The sequence below is a fragment of the Palaemon carinicauda genome, chromosome 21, assembly GCF_036898095.1.
Source record: "Palaemon carinicauda isolate YSFRI2023 chromosome 21, ASM3689809v2, whole genome shotgun sequence".
NCBI lineage: Eukaryota > Metazoa > Arthropoda > Malacostraca > Decapoda > Palaemonidae > Palaemon > Palaemon carinicauda.
In genome coordinates, this window is record NC_090745.1 from 21668183 (window position 1) to 21689251 (window position 21069).

Here is a 21069-nt window from a genome sequence, read left to right on the forward strand (position 1 = left end):
GGTCTGGTTATCATGCGCACCAACGCTCGCACATGTCATCAAGGACATAGGCTCTTCTGAGTTCATAATCCATCGAAAATGTTATTCAAGTCTCTCTTAAAGTAGACAAATAATGAATGAATGAATGATCTGAAGTTTCCAGGCATCCCGAGTAGACAAATGGCTTTGCGGCTTCCTTGTTTCCTATTGATCTTCCTAGAAGGAAATAGGAAATGACAGGGAAAGTTCAATTACTACTCAACAAGGAGGATTTTCAAACGACGATGCAAAATATATCTTAAAAAAATGATTTAACAGTTAAGCATTTTGGATGAATATAGAGATCATCACTTAGTTCGTTTTACACGAACAAACATAAGACCTATATTAACCAAGAAGAGTCCGGTTTGACAAATAGCGGGTCAGCGAACGAGAAGGGAAACATCCCTAGCGTGTCTGAAAACATCTCCAGAAGTACAAAGTTGCAGCAAATGTTTTTACGTTGAACAGGCTGACATAAGTCTTTTTATAGTTTATATTATGACATATGTTTTGATGCTGTTACTGTTTTTAAAATAGTTTATCGTTAATTTCTTCTCATGTCGTTTATCTATTTCCTTATTCCTCTTCCTCACTGGGCTATTTTTCCCTATTAGAGCCTTGGGCTTATAGCAACTTGCTTTTCCTATTAGGGTTGTAACTTAGCTAATGATAATAATAATAATAATAATAATAATAATAATAATAATAATAATAATAATAACAATAATAATTATTATTATTATTAATAATAATAATTATTATTATTATTAATAATAATAATGATAATTATTATTATTATTATTAATCATTATTATTATTATTATCATTATTATTATCATGGTGGTTTAGAAGACGGAGGGACTAGTGCCTGATACAAGGCCATCTATTACTGAATACCAAGAAGACAATAAGAGGACTGCGCAATATTTGGCAAGTAGTAGTTGCTCCAAAACTTTCCTACATCCTATCTAATATGCCGGTTACAGTCCTTGGGGGAATCCTTCTCACAATGACCCCCAGCGCAGATGTACGCACGCACATAACAGCGCGCACCACCACCCAAATGATCAAGGTCTAAGTTGCGACTTACATCGAAATGACCCAATAAGATCTCATTATATATATATATATATATATATATATATATATATATATATATATATATATATATATATATATACAGTATATATATATATATATATTAGAAATGACCCAATAAGATCTCATTTTATATATATATATATATATATATACATATATATATATATATACTGTATATATATACATATATATAGAAATGACCCAATAAGATCTCATTATATATATATATATATATATATATATATATATATATATATATAGAAATGACCCAATAAGATCTCATCATATATATATATATATATATATATATATATATATATATATATATATATATATATATATATATATATATATATAGAAATGACCCAATAAGATCTCATCATATATATATATATATATATATATATATATATATATATATATATATATAGAAATGACCCAATAAGATCTCATTATATATATATATATATATATATATATATATATATATATATATATATATATATATATATATGGTGCATATACAGTATATGAAGTATATACTAGTATAAGCGACCCGTCAGAAATGACGACTAAATCATTTAGATATGCACACACACAGATTCAAACCTTCACACCTCTCTCGGGGTAATACCTCTCACCAGGGTATGACTACTACCTCTCCCCCTATTCGACGGATGGGAGACCGAGTAGTATACGTTTGGCAATGGCGTTCAGCGTGTCAGGAGAGAAATTATGTTTAGATATATACTTATATATAACCAGACACTTGATTTATATATATATATATATATATATATATATATATATATATATATATATATATATATATATATATATATATATATATATATATATATTCATATAAATGAAAACTGGGAATGAAAATATAAACGGTCAGGATTTTCAGTATTTTTCTTTTATATATATATATATATATATATATATATATATATATATATATATATATATATATATATATATATATATATATATATATATACACAGTATATATTATATATAAACATGGTATAAATTTTCATATTGGTTGAATGATAGTGCGAAGTGATTTATGAAGAAAAATATGTTGAAACAAGGAATGATGTAAAATGTTGATTGCAGTATCAATATGTGTGCGTGAGTGAGATAGAAAGAGCGAGAGAGATACAAAGGGCATAAAAGGAAAAATTCTTACGTAAAATCTGTTCTTTCGGCTTATTTTCCCCAAGGCGACCCATTTCCTAACCCCCCATACCTCCCCCCCCCTCCCCCCCCCCTCCAGCATTGGATTCCTTTCCTGAAGTCTGAAGATCACCCCTATCCACACCACGAGAGACCAAGCCCCTCCCCCATCCATCTGCCAAGCACGACCTACAAGTACCGAGCGTGGAAGCTGTCGCTAGTCAGTGTTGCGTTGTCGTTGATACCGAACGCATCTTGTGCCCCTGTGAATTAAAGGACATTTTTCGCTCTTGTTCCCGGACGAAGAAAAGGTAAAGTATCTTTCGTCGTTGCATACGTTAGTGAAAGTGGTTTCGCTTTCATTTTGTACAGAATGTTCAAGTTCTTTTTTCGATTAAGATTGAAGTATTTGACGGCAGTTACATTGGTTTTATCGAGAATTTGGGATATGCCACTTACAACATTTTTATCATTTTCCGAGACATTCTTTTATTCTGATTAACATTGTTGTTTATAATAAAAGTTTAAAGACTAAAAGATATGAGAGTATACTGTTGAGCTGTTTAAATATATATATATATATATATATATATATATATATATATATATATATATATATATATATATATATAATATACATATATATATAATATACATATATATATACATATATATATATATATATATATATATATATATTTATATACATATACAGATACATATATATACATATATATACACACACACACATATATATACATATATATACACACACACACACACACACACACACATATATATATATATATATATATATATATATATATATAAGCATTTTTCCGAAAATGCCCCATTAATAGTTCAAGCAGTCGATGCCTTAAGATCTTCACTTTCTTCTCTTGCACGTGGCTTCAAGATAACCTTGGATCACATTAGAAGGTAGCCTACATATGCACTGGTATCCAAAATGAGGTTCTGAATTTCAAAGGAATTTTCTTATACGTCCATTCACCGCTCAAGATTTACGGTTTATTTTTTCAATTCACGGGTGAAAATAAGGATTTCCTTGTTACATCTGCGTCCAATAACATTCTAATTATTTATTAATATCTTTAATTTTGATTAATTTAATAATAAATTTAATTAATACCCTGCTAATGGTAACGTGGTATAGAGAATTTAGATTTTACGATTAACTTTATGAAGATTTATCATAATTACTATTTTCATTATTGATGAAAATAGTCTATAGAAATATATCGATTTAACTTAATTAATTATGCTATGATACAAAGAGGGCTTTCGAGGAACCGGTTGAATTTCTTTACCAAAGGTGTGTTATTTGTAATTATCATCATTTATATTACCATTATAGGTCAGTCTGTAAACCTAATTAGCACACCCGGGCTTCATACGGGAAAGCAGTCCAGTGAGGAAAAAACGATAAATGAAAAACTAAGACAAATAATGTCAAATAATCTAAAAAACATAATTGTCAACCTGTTATAGAAAAAAATACACTAAAAATTACGTCGAAAATTTAGACGAACTATAAAGAGTTTGAGACTTGAACAACATTTAAACATTATTAACGTCCTTGATTCTCCGCCCACCAACTCTCCCCCCCCCCACACACACACACCTGCCTCCGTATTTTGGCCCACCCATTGAGGGTTATTAACAGTGTGTAGGGTATTTATCATCAGGGGATTTTTAAAACTTTACTTCACATCTTTTCTTAAATTGACTTCACAATTTTTCCATTAAAAGGTGTGTGTGTGTATGTATATATATATATATATATATATATATATATATATATATATATATATATATATATATATATATATATATATATATATGTGTGTGTGTGTGTGTGTGTGTGTGTATTTCCGAGTGTAGATACGTTGACGTGGTGAAAGAGTTTGCGTATCACCATGATCAGTAAAGCTGTTCTATAGACAATTTTTTTTATAACGAGGTGCATTTGCACTGACGCGCAGGAGTGCCTGTTTAGCTCGGAAAAGTTTCCTAATCGCTAATTGGTTGGACAAAATCATTCTACCCAATCAGCGTTTAGGAAACTTTTTTTAAGCTAAAAAGGCACCATTGCGAGTCAGTGCAAATGTGCCACATTAAAAAAAATTGACTCTAGTTAGCGCCGCCCATACTAGTTTGGTTTGCTGTGAGCGATCAGAAGAAAATTTCGGACCGTCACCAATCCGCGCTAGATCTTTGGAATGAACTCTCCAAGTTCTCGGCGTGAGACCAGTTGCAAGTCCCAAAAAGTTGTCATGTTAAAGTTGGCAAAATTAAATGAAATGAAGTTTAAGTTATATGAGAGAGAGAGAGAGAGAGAGAGAGAGAGAGAGAGAGAGAGAGAGAGAGAGAGAGAGAGAGATTTGGGGTGTGTTTACATTAGTAAATTATAGTAAAGCATCTGTGATAGGTGTCAGTAACTAATATGAACTAAGCAATCGTTTCGCAACTCCTATAAAACATAAAAATATAAATCCCAAAAATTGTCATCGGAAAATTAAAAGCCCCAAAACTGCCATTGTGAAAAATAAAATTCCAAAAACCGTCATCGTGTAAAATAAAAGTCCAAAAATCGCGAAAAATAAAACCCCACTTGACTGTCATCGTGTAAAATAAGTCCCAAAAAACTGGTACATTGCAAAAAAAAAAGAAAAAAAATTCGGGAAAAGTACAAAAATTTGATGCTCCCACTCTACAACAACGGACTGACATTTTGTTTGTTTAATGAATGTCGTTACCCAACGGTGAACGTGCAGCGAGATCTCCGCTCCAGTGACGTACTCAGTGACGTTCATGATGACGAAGTAATAACGTCAGAGATGATTTCTCTTGATTCGCCGTGCATGTCTGACGTCACAGTTCCTCGTGAGCCAATCACATTTCAGTGAAGTCCTCGGAGTTCCCAGACCCCAAGGTGTTGGTTTTTTAGAAATGCAAGGTTAATAGATGCAGAGATGTTTTAGTAGAATATTTTAGATACCGGAACTATATCCGCTTCGCTTTGGTGGAATTACCCGGAATATAAATGGTATCTGTAGTGAGTACACAGGTTAATAAGCACTTAAACTTGTTTCTACTGCTGCGGAGATCTCAGACACTCGAAGCAAAACTTAAGTTATATAACTACATTGGGAGGATATTACTTTTAATCATGCATTCATTTGTATTTGTTTTTCCTTCTCAAAAAAACTACGTTGTTTTGGAATTCAAGACAAAAAGTCAGTCATTTTAGAAAGGGTTCACAAGTGATGGTTTTCTACACATTAATTTTTTCAACATATCCCAATTATAGCTGGGGGAGAGAGAGAGAGAGAGAGAGAGAGAGAGAGAGAGAGAGAGAGAGAGAGAGAGAGAGAGAGAGAGAGAGAGAGAGGGGGGGGGGGTTAGGATATAATTATCTTGTCACCACATCCTGCTCAATGGGATATGTGATGTTAGCATCCACATTCCACCTCAGATTTAGGCCTACAACTATCTATTCCTTCGATTGCAGAGAATAAATTTTTATGTATCGATTATGGCGTCTTTGTCTGTCCTTATTATGTACTAGTTATTGTTTACATTTCGAAGTCCCTTTTAACGGAATGGTAACTTTGAGGGCAAGAAAACCAAATACTCATAACTAATTCCAGGTCTAAAGAAATAGTCAAAACGGGAGAGGAAAAGTGATGTCTAACCCCGAACAAGACAAAGAAATCCGTTTTCAAAAGAATCGAATTAAGATTACAAATTGAAACCAAATTTTTTTTTTTTAATAATGTCTCCAATAAGCATTATTGCTTACGGTAGGCGCACAATTTGGTCGAATTACGTTGATCAAATTATTTCTGCAATCCCTTATTTAATCCATCTATTCTGTAGTGACCATAAATTATCCAGAATCCCATCAGGTGTGGAGGCACTGCCTTCAGCAGTAAGGTAAATCGTGACAGCTGAAGACTTGGGCGACATAAGACTGAATCACGTTGAATTTATAGGAATATTCGATTTGTGCGGCAACAGACGTACAGTTGGACACAGGAATTCCTGGTGGACCTTGCATTTGAGAAGTGAACCCTGTAACACCCTAATTGCGCGACGAGTGCCTGTATTTAGACCCACCCACCATATCTGCCACCTCTCCCTAGAGCATCAGTTTGATTACACGCCGCGCGGTAAGGGTGTGACAAGGTGTACTTCCTCAGAGCAAGGTGTACCTAGAATTCCCGTGTCCAACTGTACCTCAAACTACTAATGATGAAACGCGATGGGGCAAATTATGTTGATTTAAATCACGTGACGTCTCGCTTATTAAGGTAGTTGCTGTCCAAATCGCATATAAAATTTAAAGTACGCATAATACGTTTTCAATTACCTTATAGAATTTAATAGCGACGTAATATTATCTCATCAGTAGTAATATTAGAATCAATAGTAGTAATAAATTGCTCAAAGTCTCTTTCTCGTCCCATTCCAGAAGCCAATCAAGATGATCTCCAAGAACAGTCCAGCTTGCGATTCCAGAACTACCGGCCTCATCCAGAGACAGCTGGTGGTTCTCTTGCACGCCCAGCTCTGCCAAAAGAGGGAGCTGCGCCAAATTAATAGCAACAGACCCATTACAAAGGTATGGTATCTCTCTCTCTCTCTCTCTCTCTCTCTCTCTCTCTCTCTCTCTCTCTCTCTCTCTCTCTCTCTCTCTCAACATTTAAACTAATTCCTTCTACCCAAGAGCAAATGGAGTCTGCGGATGAACTAAAAAGTCTTTGGGACATCCAAAATCCTTGTAGCTCCCTGTAGCTTAACAATTTTAATATTTTCTCTCTCTCTCTCTCTCTCTCTCTCTCTCTCTCTCTCTCTCTCTCTCTCTCTCTCTCTCTCTCTCTCTGCTAAACTAAACATCAGAGCAAACCATTTCTCCTTATTTTCCCAAGAGAATCCAAAGACACAGGAAATAATAAAAAAAAAAACTATGAGAATGTCAGGGGACAATAAATCGTTAAAGCTATTAAGAAGTTCACTTCCCACGTAAATCAGTAACCTTGATCTGATCCTATCCAACCCTAGAAGTTTTCCTACTATCAAAAGCAAAAGCAGATGTCGGTCAGAAAGAGCCTCTCTTTGTGGGAGAAAACAAACAAACAATAGGAATATATTCCTCTAGGAAAATAACAGGAAATGATGTTGCAAAAACTATGTAACCTGAAAGGCTGGGATACAAACTCTCAATACAGGCATGATTTTGCTCTATCTGTCTACTTATCTATCTACCGTACACACACACAGATAAATAAATATATATATATATATATATATATATATATATATATATATATATATATATATATATATATATATATATACACATATACATATATACATATATATATATATATATATATATATATATATATATATATATATATATATATATATATATATATATCATAAGCGAAAATATCCTGGATATGTTTATTATGTTGGTATATTTGTAAAATACGATACAGTAAGCTATTCAATAGGAATGCCAACTGGTTAACGTGTAATACGAAAGTATCCACTCAAACAAGACCCAATAAGTAGATTAATTCCTCTCTCTTCTCATTGTGTTTCAAGAGGCAGAACCATTAGCTCTCTAGATTATTAATTTTCAACTTGTTAATCTAAGACGTACTTAATATCACCTGGTAGTTTATATTTTTGCAATGATGAAATAAGAACATCAGAACTTCCTCTTTAGTAAATAGCCAACTCAACTGGTGGACAACCCGTCCGGTTGTGTCCTCTTAGACTAGCGATGCTTTTTATTTACAGAATTTGTTTCCTTTGTTACAGTGCCAACTGCCATTCTGCAGCGAGATGAAGGACGTCTTGAACCACTTAAGGACGTGCCAGGTTGGCAACGCCTGTCAGTACATGCACTGCAAAACCTCCAGAGGAATCCTGAGTCACTGGAGAAGTTGCCGAAGCCATGATTGCCCAATGTGCGCACCCATCCGACAGGCGCGGGAAGATTCGATGTTACCAAACATCGGGAAACTCACCCTTTCTTGAGCATTTTTCGAGTGTTAAATAGTATTTAGGAATTTTACCTTTGTCCTGTATTCAGTAATGTTTAGAAAGCGCCACTGCATGTAGGTTTTCCACGCTACGAAAATGAAACTTTAAAGTTTGTTTGATCTGATGGTGTGTGTGTGTCCGTTATTATGAAAACCTGTGTGCGAGTGTACTCTGTGGCCTGTTCCCGTTTTATATTCCAAATAGCCTTCTGAGAAGAATGGATAACTGTGAGTGATGACAAGGCAAATGATTTGTCTGAAGCAAACTTGTCATGCTCTTTGTATACCGTACAGTGCGCGTTTAATGTAAGCATCCGTTGTTATGGCTTGCAAGGATTGCTCTTCGTAGACGTTTAAACACTGTATGCTAATAATTTGTATACTGTACAAAGGTCGCTTGATTAAAAGCAACGATTGTATGTTGGCGATGTATACGCTCATACATGAGAGCTGCCTTTGTGATTGGCATTATCATTTTGACGTTGACTTACGAGGCTCGTTTCTCATGTTCAGATCTTGCTACGAGGGGTGTAGTAATTATGCAGAATTAGATTGCACGAAATCACATCTTTCACGCATATGTACAGCAGAAAGCCTCAATAGTGCTTGATATGTTGATATATTTAGTTTTGTTTTCCTCGTAATAGTTGGTTTAGTAATTTGTCCATGATTCGTAGCCCTAATGTTCTTTGTATATTTGCAAAGTAAAGTAGTTGGCATAGTTTTCTTTATATAAGAAAAACTTGGCTAAACAGATTAAAAGACCCTTGTGATATTTGTGAAAAGGTCGATTTAAAAAAAAAAAAAATCTTATTGATGCTACGGAAACAGAAAAAAAATGTACGATGACAAAATGCAAAATAATATGAATCGATGGGTGAAACTTTGAGATGATTTGCATATCACCCAAAGTAATAAGAGGCTACATTACAGAACAGTATTCAAAACTGCGATAAGTTAGCGATCGATTAAGCTACAAGCTATGCAGCGTCACAATGAAATTGTTGGTACATGAAAGTCTCTGTTCTGTTATCTGTCAATCTTATGATTATCTAGTCTGACAGTGCAGAAATGTTTGACCTATTTTTATGTCAGTCGCAAAAGAAAACGTTTAACCCATTTTCATGTAAATGGTAAAAGAAAGTTTCATCCATTTTCATGTAAATGATAAAAGAAAGTTTCACCCATTTTCATGTCAATGATAAAAGAAAGTTTCACCCATTTTCATGAAAATGATAAAAGAAAGTTTCACCCATTTTCATGAAAATGATAAAAGAAAGTTTCACCCATTTTCATGTGAATGGTAAAAGAAAGTTTCACCCATTTTCATGTAAATGGTAAAAGAAAGTTTCACCCATTTTCATGTAAATGATAAAAGAAAGTTTCATCCATTTTCATGTAAATGGTAAAAGAAAGTTTCACCCATTTTCATGTAAATGATAAAAGAAAGTTTCACCCATTTTCATGTAAATGGTAAAAGAAAGTTTCACCCATTTTCATGTAAATGGTAAAAGAAAGTTTCACCCATTTTCATGTAAATGGTAAAAGAAAGTTTCACCCATTTTCATGTAAATGATAAAAGAAAGTTTCACCCATTTTCATGTAAATGGTAAAAGAAAATTTCACCCATTTTCATGTGAATGGTAAAAGAAAGTTTCACCCATTCTCATGTAGATGATAAAAGAAAGTTTCACCCATTTTCATGTGAATGGTAAAAGAAAGTTTCACCCATTTTCATGAAAATGATAAAAGAAAGTTTCACCCATTTTCATGTGAATGGTAAAAGAAAGTTTCACCCATTTTCATGAGAATGGTAAAAGAAAGTTTCACCCATTTCCATGTAAATGGTAAAAGAAAGTTTCACCCATTTTTTGTGAGAATGGTAAAAGAATGTTTCACCCATTTTCATGTGAATGGTAAAATAAAATGTTTCACCCATTTTCATGTGAATGGTACAAGAAAGCTTTGACCAGTTTTTATGTAAATGACAAAAATCTTGTACCGTTTCCCTTTTTTATAAAATGCACAATCTATCAAAGTTCTCTTTGATAACAATTATGCAAAAAAATTAAAAACACTTCCAAACTTTTCATTATTATAGTAAAAATTTGAGAAGGATAATCTCTGATGTACATAGATCTCATAAACATTAGGTTTACTTTTATGAATGTATTGTATTTTTAAACATATGTGTTTTCTTACGCGAAGAATAAATTAAAGATGATTAAAATTATAATTTGTCTTTTTTTAACTGAATAAACTTCCTTTTAGTTTCTCATGTGTTCCGTGGTACTGTGTTCTAAAGAATAATAAAAGGAATTACATTACATAATTTCTCCTATGTATTGCATTAAAGTCTACGGACAAAACGCATATATTTCAAGAAGGAACGGGTTGTAAATAACATGAACGCCTATATAATCAAAATATAATAAATGTATAAAATATAATGCAAAAAAAAAAATGTAACGTGGCAGGCACAAAACTTTTTTATCAACCTAGCTTGCAAATAGTTTTATTATGCAGAAAAATAACAAGGTCTTTCAAAATAAACATGCAAAGAGGTTGCTTGCAATGGATTGCTAAGTGAACATTCAGTACCCTAGATACCCTTGGAGTTACACTCTCCAGTAAAAGTTAGAACCGGTTGCGCAGTAAGATGCACAAAGCGGGAAAGAAGGTAAAGTAGAATAGGAAGCAAGTGTGGCTAAGGAACGCTGCTATAACCATTAAGTAATGCCTACATGGAAGAGCAAGAGGTGCACTGACAGCACTACGGAGGGAGGGCTGCTTTACAATGGAACTATTTTGGTTTATTCCGCCGGAAATTAATCCTATCCTATCTGAGCTCGTGTTTGATCGTACAATCTGGTGATGAAAGGAACAGTACATTAAAGTTTCCTTATAAATTAAAAAAAAAAATGAAGACTGGCCTATTTAGTGCAACAAGTAGCTGGCTGTTTGTCGATTGTTGAGCGTCACCTTGGAGGCTAGACAAGCAAACTGAAAACAGAATAGAATAGCTAAACTAAATACAAATGAACAGACGTAAGCAATTTGAACCCGCTCAAAATTTATACAATCATAGATTCAATGAGATGATGTAATCACCATAGTCATAAGTAATATAATTTTTCCCTTAAACCATAAATCTATTACATGAACATTATATTTTTATCTTATATTTTTTACATTCCCGTTTTAACACAAAGACTAGGTTTCTATGTGAAAACGGGTTTAAAATCTCATATATACGATCTAAACACAGTGATCCTTCATTTGATATCTGAAATCACCACGTGTTAAAATTTGGAAGTCTGCTGACATCCCCTGAAAGTGAACCCAAGATGAAAGAAGAGTGGGTGAACCTACGCACTCTCTACACAAGGAAGGTTACTGCGAGTGTTGGCGCACTTGAAATTTGACTACTTAGCCGTTATTTGTCACATCAAATACAACCCTGGCCCAACGGGATGAGAAAACTTACATTTCTCGTATTACCTATATTTCATTTAGACCTTTGATTCTGAGCTGCAACCTGACTGTGTAACAAAAAGAACCCCATTGAAATTTAATATCTAATACTGACCAGGTAAGCTGCTCAGCGCTACGATCTAACCGTTGGCGTAACCTACAATTGCCTTTGAAGTTATAAATTAAAATGTGTATGACAGGACGCAGGAACTGAGGCAGAGTAAAGGGCGGCTAAAACGAAGGAGCAGCTGGGGAACAAAGGGATCCTGCAAAGACCACCACTAAAAAAATCTGCCTTTAAGTTTGCACCCCATTGATACATGACCCGGAGAGAGTACTAGATTACAGGGGTTCCCAGCCTTTTTGTTCTTCTGTACCCCTTGGGTATTTCTATAAATTCCTGTGTAGGCTACCCCTAAAATCGGGGATAAGAGAGAGAAACAATGAAATTGTTAATATGATATTTCATTATTTGATTTCAATGGAAACTACATCATGTATTGCAAATCCAATGTACCCATTGATCAGTAAAAATGTACCACTGGGGATACATGAACCAAAGGTTGGGAACCCCTATACTAGAAAGATACATGATCATAAAGGTTGTGTTAGCCTAGTGGAAACGTCCTTGCCTCGCAATCTGTTTGAAGGGGGTTCAAGACCAGCTCAAGCTCGATAGTTTCTAGTAATCTGTAACTTCGCCGTCCTTGTGAATAAGGAAGGATGGAGGTGATTAAAGGAGCCTATAGGTCTACCAAATCAGCAGCTCCTGTTTGGCCCTCCCTGGTCCTACCTTGATGGAGAGGGGGACATGGGCATTGATCATATGTGAATATGGTCGTCTCTAAGACATTGTCCTTTCCCTTGCCTCTACCATTCACGAGTTGCCTTTAGATAAGACAAGGGATGAAACACCTTAACAATGGGCTATAATACATATTCCGGCATCGTACACCGAAACCGACATCATGAATGTAGAAATAACTTTTGTACTCGAGGACAGGTGGCCTGAAAATGGAAGGACCTCTGTAAGATAATCGTCACGCCATCAGGATGAAATCATCCATGAAATATTCATAAATAGCCATGCTAAGTTAAGTTACAACCCATAACTTTTGGAAAATAGCAAACCAGTTTCATAAATAAAATTAGAATATATCAATGAAAAACATTTTACAAATTTATCTACTTCGACCCCAAGGCAATGAAGAATATCTCCACATTATCCCATGCAGTAACTACCTCTATACTACCCCACGTAGTAATTGTCTCTATTCTACCCCCATGCAATAGCTGCCTCTATTCTACCCCATGTAGTAGCTGCCTCTATTCTATCCCTATGCAGTAAATGTCTCTATTCTACCCCATGTAATAACTGCTTCTATTCTACCCCATGTAGTAATTGCCTCTATTCTACCCCATGCAGTAGCTGCCTCTATTCTACACCACGTAGTAATTGCCTCTATTCTACCCTATGCAGTAGCCACCTCTATTCTACCCCATACAATAGCTGCCTCTATTCTACCACATGTAGTAGCTGCCTCTATTCTACCCCATGCAGTAGCTGCCTCTATTCTACCCTATGCAGTAGCTACCTCTATTCTACCCCATGCAGCAGCTGCCTCTATTCTACCCCGTGTAGTAGCTGCCTCTATTCTATCCCTATGTAGTAAATGTCTCTATTCTACCCCATGTAATAACTGCCTCTATTCTACCCCATGTAGTAATTGCCTCTATTCTACCCCAAGCAGTAGCTGCCTCTATTTCTACACCACGTAGTAATTGCCTCTATTCTACCCTATGCAGTAGCTACCTCTATTCTACCCCATGCAGTAGCTGCCTCTATTCTACCCTATGCAGTAGCTACCTCTATTCTACCCCATGTAGTAGCTGCCTCTATTCTATCCCTATGTAGTAAATGTCTTTATTGTACCCCATGTAATAACTGCCTCTATTCTACCCCATGCAGTAATTGCCTCTATTCTACCCCATGCAGTAGCTGCCTCTATTCTACCCCATGCAGTAGCTACCTCTATTCTACCCCATGTAGTAGCTGCCTCTATTCTAACCTATGCAGTAGCTACCTCTATTCTACCCCATGCAGTAGCTGCCTCTATTCTAACCTATGCAGTAGTTGCCTCTATTCTACCCCATGCAGTAACTGCCTCTATTCTACCCCATGTAGTAGCTGCCTCTATTCTAACCTATGTAGTAGCTGCCTCTATTCTACCCCATGCAGTAGCTGCCTCTATTCTACCCCATGTAATAGCTGCCTCTATTCTAACCTATGTAGTAGCTACCTCTATTCTATACCCATGCAGTAGCTGCCTCTGTTCTACCCCATGTAGTAGCTGCCTCTGTTCTAACCTATGTAGTAGCTACCTCTATTCTACCCCATGCAGTAGCTGCCTCTATTCTACCCCATGCAGTAGCTGCCTCTATTCTATCTCTATGTAGTAGCTACCTCTATTCTACCCCATGTAATAACTGCCTCTATTCTATCATATGTAGTAGCTGCCTCTATTCTATCTCTATGTAGTAAATGTCTCCATTCTACCCTATGTAGCAATTGCCTCTATTCTACCCCATGCAGTAGCTGCCTCTATTCTACACCACGTAGTAATTGCCTCTATTCTACCCTATGCAGTAGCTACCTCTATTCTATCCCATGCAGTAGGTGCCACTATTCTACCCCATGCAGTAGCTGCCTCTATTCTACCCCATGCAGTAGCTGCCTCTATTCTATCCCTATGTAGTAAATGACTCTATTCTACCCCATGTAATAACTGCCTCTATTCTACCCCATGTAGTAATTGCCTCTATTCTACCCAATTCAGTAGCTGCCTCTATTCTTCTCCACGTAGTCGCCTCTATTGTACCCCATGTAGTAGCTGCCTCTATTCTACCCCATGCAGTAGCTTCCTCTATTCTACCCCACGTAGTAATTGCCTCTATTCTACCCTATGCAGTAGCTGCCCCTATTCTACCCTAAGCAGTAGCTACCTCTATTCTACCCCATGCAGTAGCTGCCTCTATTCTATCCCAATGTAGTGAATGTCTCCATTCTACCCAATGTAATAACTGCCTCTATTCTACTCTATGTAGTAATTGCCTCTATTCTACCCCATGCAGTAGCTGCCTCTATTCTTCTCCACGTAGTAATTGCCTCTATTCTACCACCATGCAGTAGCTGCCTCTATTCTACCACAAGCAGTAGCTGTCTCTATTCTACCCCATGTAGTAGCTGCCTCTATTCTACCCCATAAGGTAGCTGCCTCTATTCTAACCCAAGCGGTAGCTGCCTCTATTCTACCCATGCAGTAGCTGCCTCTATTCTACCCCAAGCAGTAGCTGCCTCTATTCTATCCCAATATAGTAGCTGCCCCTATTCTACCCTTATGTAGTAAATGTCTCTATTATACCCCATGTAGAAACTGGCTCTATTCTACCCCATACACTGACTGTCTCTATTCTATCCCACGTGGTAATTGCCTCTATTCTACCCCATGTAGTAGCTGCCTCTATTCTACCCCATGTAGTATCTGCCTATATTCTACCACTATGTAGTAACTGTCTTTATTCTACCACATGTAGTAACTGGCTCTATTCTACCCCATATAGTAACTTCCTCTGTTTTATCCCATGAAGTAACTGCCTTTATAATGTCCCTTGAAGTAACTGACTATTCTATTCCATGTAGTAACTGCCTTTATTCTATTCCATTAAACTGTCTATATTCTATCCCATGAAGTGACTGCCTCTATTCTACCCCATGAAGTATCTGCCTATATTCTACCACTATGTATTAACTGCCTTTATTCTATTCCATTAACTGTCTATATTCTACCTCATGAAGTAACTGCCTCTCTTACATCCCATGAAACTCGGCTGAAAGTATGCTAACATATTATGGCTATAGCTCACTATGATACGAGATATGACTCGACATGAAGGTAAGATCAAATTGAAGTCCACATTGAAGCTGATTACCAGGAGGATAACAATAAGGAATGAAGCAGCAAGTACATGAAAGGCATAGCTATCAGAACTATTAAAGCTGTCCTAATGCTAAGAGGAGCAGACCCAATCACGTCTAGAGGTAAAACGAAAAGAAGTCAACGTATGAAAAACCACGAACCTAATGTTATAGGAATTTCTAATAACATTTAGATAATGATCTTGCCTCAATTTAAATGGAAGCTGATACTTCTCCTTGTGGTTGTCTATCCTATCTAGATTATCTGGGCATTGACAGACAAGTTGTACAATGTTTGATTTATAATCAAATTACTAAAGGTAAATAACAATAATTGATTTGGAGGCACATGAATTCACTTTAGGGCCCAATGGTACTCCGCTTCCATACAGTTACCATTGAGAGGCTCACAAGAATACATCTGGAGGAAAACCAAATCCAAATGCAACTATTCTTGTAATAAATGTCCTGTAGTCTTTTGTCCTTCTGATGAGGTACTGTTTCTCAATCGAACGTGATTCAATGTTGGATAAGAACGGTTGATATTAAAATAAATGAAGCATGCCACATGATATACATAATCTAAACATTTTTGTATAAATATAAAGTTAACGTCATTAACATAAAGGGAAAACTAAGGATTAAATCAAGCTGAAACTACCTCGTAAAACGTAACCTAAAATACACACACACATATGAATATATATATATATATATATATATATATATATATATATATATATATATATAACACACACACACACACATATATATATAAATATATATATATATATATATATATATATATATATATATATATATACATATATCCTTTTCTGATGGGGATTCCTTAACGTGGTTTGTGTATCGCCTTGATCAGCAAAGGACACCCATACTAGGTTGGAGGGCTGTGAGCGATCAGACAAAATTTTTCCATCATCGCCAATCCACACTGGCCAGAGTGGTGATGAAAACTGGCCGTACCCCAGACATGTTGAGGGCTTTATCCTGCAGTGGACAAGAACGGCTGCATTTGTTGTATATACATACACACTATGTATATATATATATATATATATATATATGCATATATATATACTCACATTTATATGCATATATATATATATATATATATGTATGTGTGTGTGTGTGTGTGTGTGTGTGTGTGCGTGTTTGTGTGTGATATGGTTTGGGCATGGTCTTCGCACTCCCCAAGAGACTAGTTCATCAAACGTTCAGCTGGCCTCCACAAGGCACTAGAAGAGTTGGAAGACCCAGGTCTACATGGCTGAAGACTATGAAGCGCGAAGTAGATGATGATGAATGGAGAACTATAGAATTAAAAGCTCAAGATAGAGCCGACTGACGAAATCTAACCGAGGCCCTTTGCATCAACAGGCGTGAGAAGAGATGATTTATCATATATATATATATATATATATATATATATATATATATATATATATATATATATATATATATATATATATATATATTATATTATATATATATATATATATACACATACATACATACATACATTATTCCTTCTTAATTTATGAATTTATACATCACCGCGCACACCTGTGGAAAAACCCTGCAGTTGTACCGTGAAGTTAAAACGGAGGTTAGACAGCAGGTTTGAAGAAATGAAGCGGAAACATAGCTATAGCAGAAGAATAAAAAGCGACTGTAGTAAAGGGCCTATGGGATACTATAAAGAACCTCAAGTAATGCCTACATTGCAAGCACGTGGTGAACTGTCGGTGCTAACCCACCCCCTTATGTGTAGTCCTACAGATTCTTGACTATATGAATAAGTTCTAAACTTCTAAATCAATACCCAAGGACGTTAGTGGTGTGTGTTAAGGTTAAAACCAACAAGAGATTCAGTTACTTCTCGTTGATGGGTTTACAGCAACACTAGGATGATAATATAACTGGGAAAGTCAAATATGACGCAACAGCCAGGTGTCCGCCATCTATGGGAAAACACTAGGCCGGGAATTTCTGATCGTTCAGCGAGAGAGAGAGAGAGAGAGAGAGAGAGAGAGAGAGAGAGAGAGAGAGAATTTCATAGTTTATGTATAATATGGTTCTTTTGGTTTCGTTGTAATTCAGTTCCAACTTTGAATAAAAAATCAATTATTAAAGTTTCCGTTCATATTACGGTAATAGAAAACCAATAACGCTGTAGAACACTTGATGGAGTACTTAACCATTAATTCTAGTAAGCTGTCATAAAACTTCATTAACTTTATCATAACTGTTTTCCCCGATGAATAAATTTCACTGGAGGAGACGAATACTTTTCAAAAAAGAATCCCAGCGCCAGTAATCTTAAGAATGAAAACGTGCAAAGTTGCTAATTTTTCCCAAGATATTTTGACGGCATATGTTTCATGAAGGTGTTACATGCTGTAGTCTATATTCTACCTACAAGATATACATAGCCTCGCTATGTTTCAACCCCTCGTCGTCCTTGAAAGTTTTACATAAACCCAAGAGCATTTACCTCTGAAAGATTTGTACAGTTCCAACAGTTCCACAATATTCGAACCATATTTTATCTAGGCCTACAATTTTACGTGTCTACCATCTCATCCTTGAAAAAAAGGTTACCCCAGAAATGACCATACATTTCCATCTATGAGAAGACCTTTATGAAAATAGGCATTACTCCTGAATTCTGTCCTTAAAATTTCAACAGTCCCACCATGCATTAATTAAGTATTCTTCGCCATCAAACTTGCAGCAAATGGTTTATTTTGAATAGGCTGACATATTTTCTAAGTGCTTCAATAATGTGGATCTGACATTGTGTGATACTCTATATAGCTAAGAATGTATACGACAAACAAATCTTGTAGGTCTTGAGGGGCGCAGAGTTTCAATGTGGACAGGACCCGGAAAACAGCCATTGAAGTAAAGTCAACCCTAAAATCAATACTAATCATACGAACTTCATGACTAGAATTAATGGATTTCTGTACAATACTGGAAATTGCATTTAATAGCATCTCTCTCTCTCTCTCTCTCTCTCTCTCTCTCTCTCTCTCTCTCTCTCTCTCACACACACACACACACACACACACACACACACACCAAGTCCAATGTGAAACTTGAACAGTAAAATCGAGAAGAGACGACAAGTTTTAGCATTTAGACATTTAGCCAACATTCGCTTAAAAAAAATATATAGAAATTAAGCCCCAATCGGAAAGGCTGCAGCTAAAACAACCACATGCAATTAAGGGAATATAATTACCCCTAACAAGTGCAAAAGGGAATATAGCTACCAAGCGCAAAAGAAAATAACACACGTTCGTTCGTTTTAGATTGCCCTACTTTAATAACACACATCTAAGGAGATTGAAAATCACATTTCTTAAATAAAATGCCATTCTGGATTACACCTCCATAAGTCTGGTGACATGTTCATTTCGTTAAACGTTGAGTATTAGTCTCATTACTCGTTTTACTGCCAAACACATCAGTCTTCGTTGTGTTCTTACACTTTTACTCTTCTTAAAATTCAATTAGCCTTGCGGGGTTCATAAAGTTTATCCAACTTAAAAGACAATTAGCCTAGAATTCTAATTTTCTTACAAACTTTAATTGAAGGAACAGATTCGTGAATTGAAAACTTTCATACGTACGTGTGTATGTCAATATGAGAGAGAGAGAGAGAGAGAGAGAGAGAGAGAGAGAGATAGCGGGGGAGGAGGGTTTCGGATCACGCCCTTCACTTTCAGACTAAGGAATTTTCCGCCTTCCTCCGCATTTCCTGAATCCACTGACCACCACCACCCCCAGATGGTTTTGGGTATCGTAACTACCAAACTTTCTAAAACCATATAATACACCAATAAAATACATGAATAAAATATTTACTCCTATACTAGACCAGCTTCATAAGAATATAATATAACATACACACACACATTATATATATATATATATATATATATATATATATATATATATATATATATATATATATATATATATATACACACACACACACACACACACACACATATATATATATATATATATATATATATATATATATATATATATATATATATATATATATATATATATATAAAAGCACGAGTACACATACATAAATATTTGTATTTAATCAGATGGTTCTGCCAATATTAACTTATGCATCAGAAACTTGGAGCCCTACTAAGTCCTTCGAACATAAGCTAGTTACAACTCAAAGAGCTATGGAAAGAATAATGATGGAAATAGCACTAGAAGACGAAAAAAAAAAGAGCAACATGGAAACACGAGCAAACTAAAGTCAAAAAAATCTAACAACAGTAAGAAAAAGAAATTGACATAAGAATGACAGTTAATAGATTGACATTTAGAATAACAGAATGGGCCCCTAGAGATTGCAAAAGAAGCAGGGAAAAGAAGAGAACACGATGGATAGACGAACTAAGAAAGTTTGCGGGTGTGGACTGGCATAGAAGGGCCATACACAAACGCAAAGTGGGACATGTATGAGGGCTTTGTTCTGCAGTGGGACTAATTATTTACATATATATACATATATATATGTATATATATAAATATATATATATATATATATATATATATATATCATATATGGAAAGGGACAACAGAGAGAGAGAGAGAGAGAGAGAGAGAGAGAGAGAGAGAGAGAGAGAGAGAGAGAGAGAGAGTCCTAATAACTACTACGGACTGCTACATTTTATTCTCCCACTACTGCTGCTTATCTCGATTGCTATTATTTTAACCTTTTAACGAGAGAGAGAGAGAGAGAGAGAGAGAGAGAGAGAGAGAGAGAGAGAGAGAGAGAGGCCCAAAGGTAACGTACCTACAATAAGTAAAGCTATTCAGCTCACCGTATTTAAGTGTCAAGGCAAAATGCAGAGCAAAGACTGCAAAATAATGAGACTATACCTAACCAGTTCACGCAAGTAGTCTACATGGGATTTGAGACCAACTTAAAAAGAAATACTGTAAATGCTTACAATTGTTTAAAATTATTGACTTGATGATCATTCCTTTTCACATCATACGTTATTTTCTATTTATTTTTAGCGACTTAACTTTCTATTTTCATCTTGAGAAATGGGCAAAATGCATAAAAACTATTCAGGCCTTTTGGCGTGGTATAGAATTCTACAAGACCCCTAGTTCTGATTTTCTTTGAAAAAAAAAAAAGCTTAATAGCGAGAGGTTCTTCAGAAACGC

General features: G+C 35.4%; 1 protein-coding gene and 1 long non-coding RNA gene across 2 annotated transcripts in view; one reads left to right on the forward strand and one right to left on the reverse strand.

The window, feature by feature from the left end:
- Ctu2 (Cytosolic thiouridylase subunit 2) overlaps positions 1 to 21069 on the reverse strand; it is a 373449-nt gene that overhangs the window by 288511 nt on the left and 63869 nt on the right. The gene's annotated exons all lie outside the window — the stretch shown is intronic.
- LOC137615206 (uncharacterized) lies at positions 2466 to 10396 on the forward strand. The gene is made up of 3 exons (XR_011039193.1): positions 2466 to 2615; positions 6800 to 6949; positions 8158 to 10396. It is a non-coding gene; the product is annotated as an uncharacterized lncRNA (long non-coding RNA).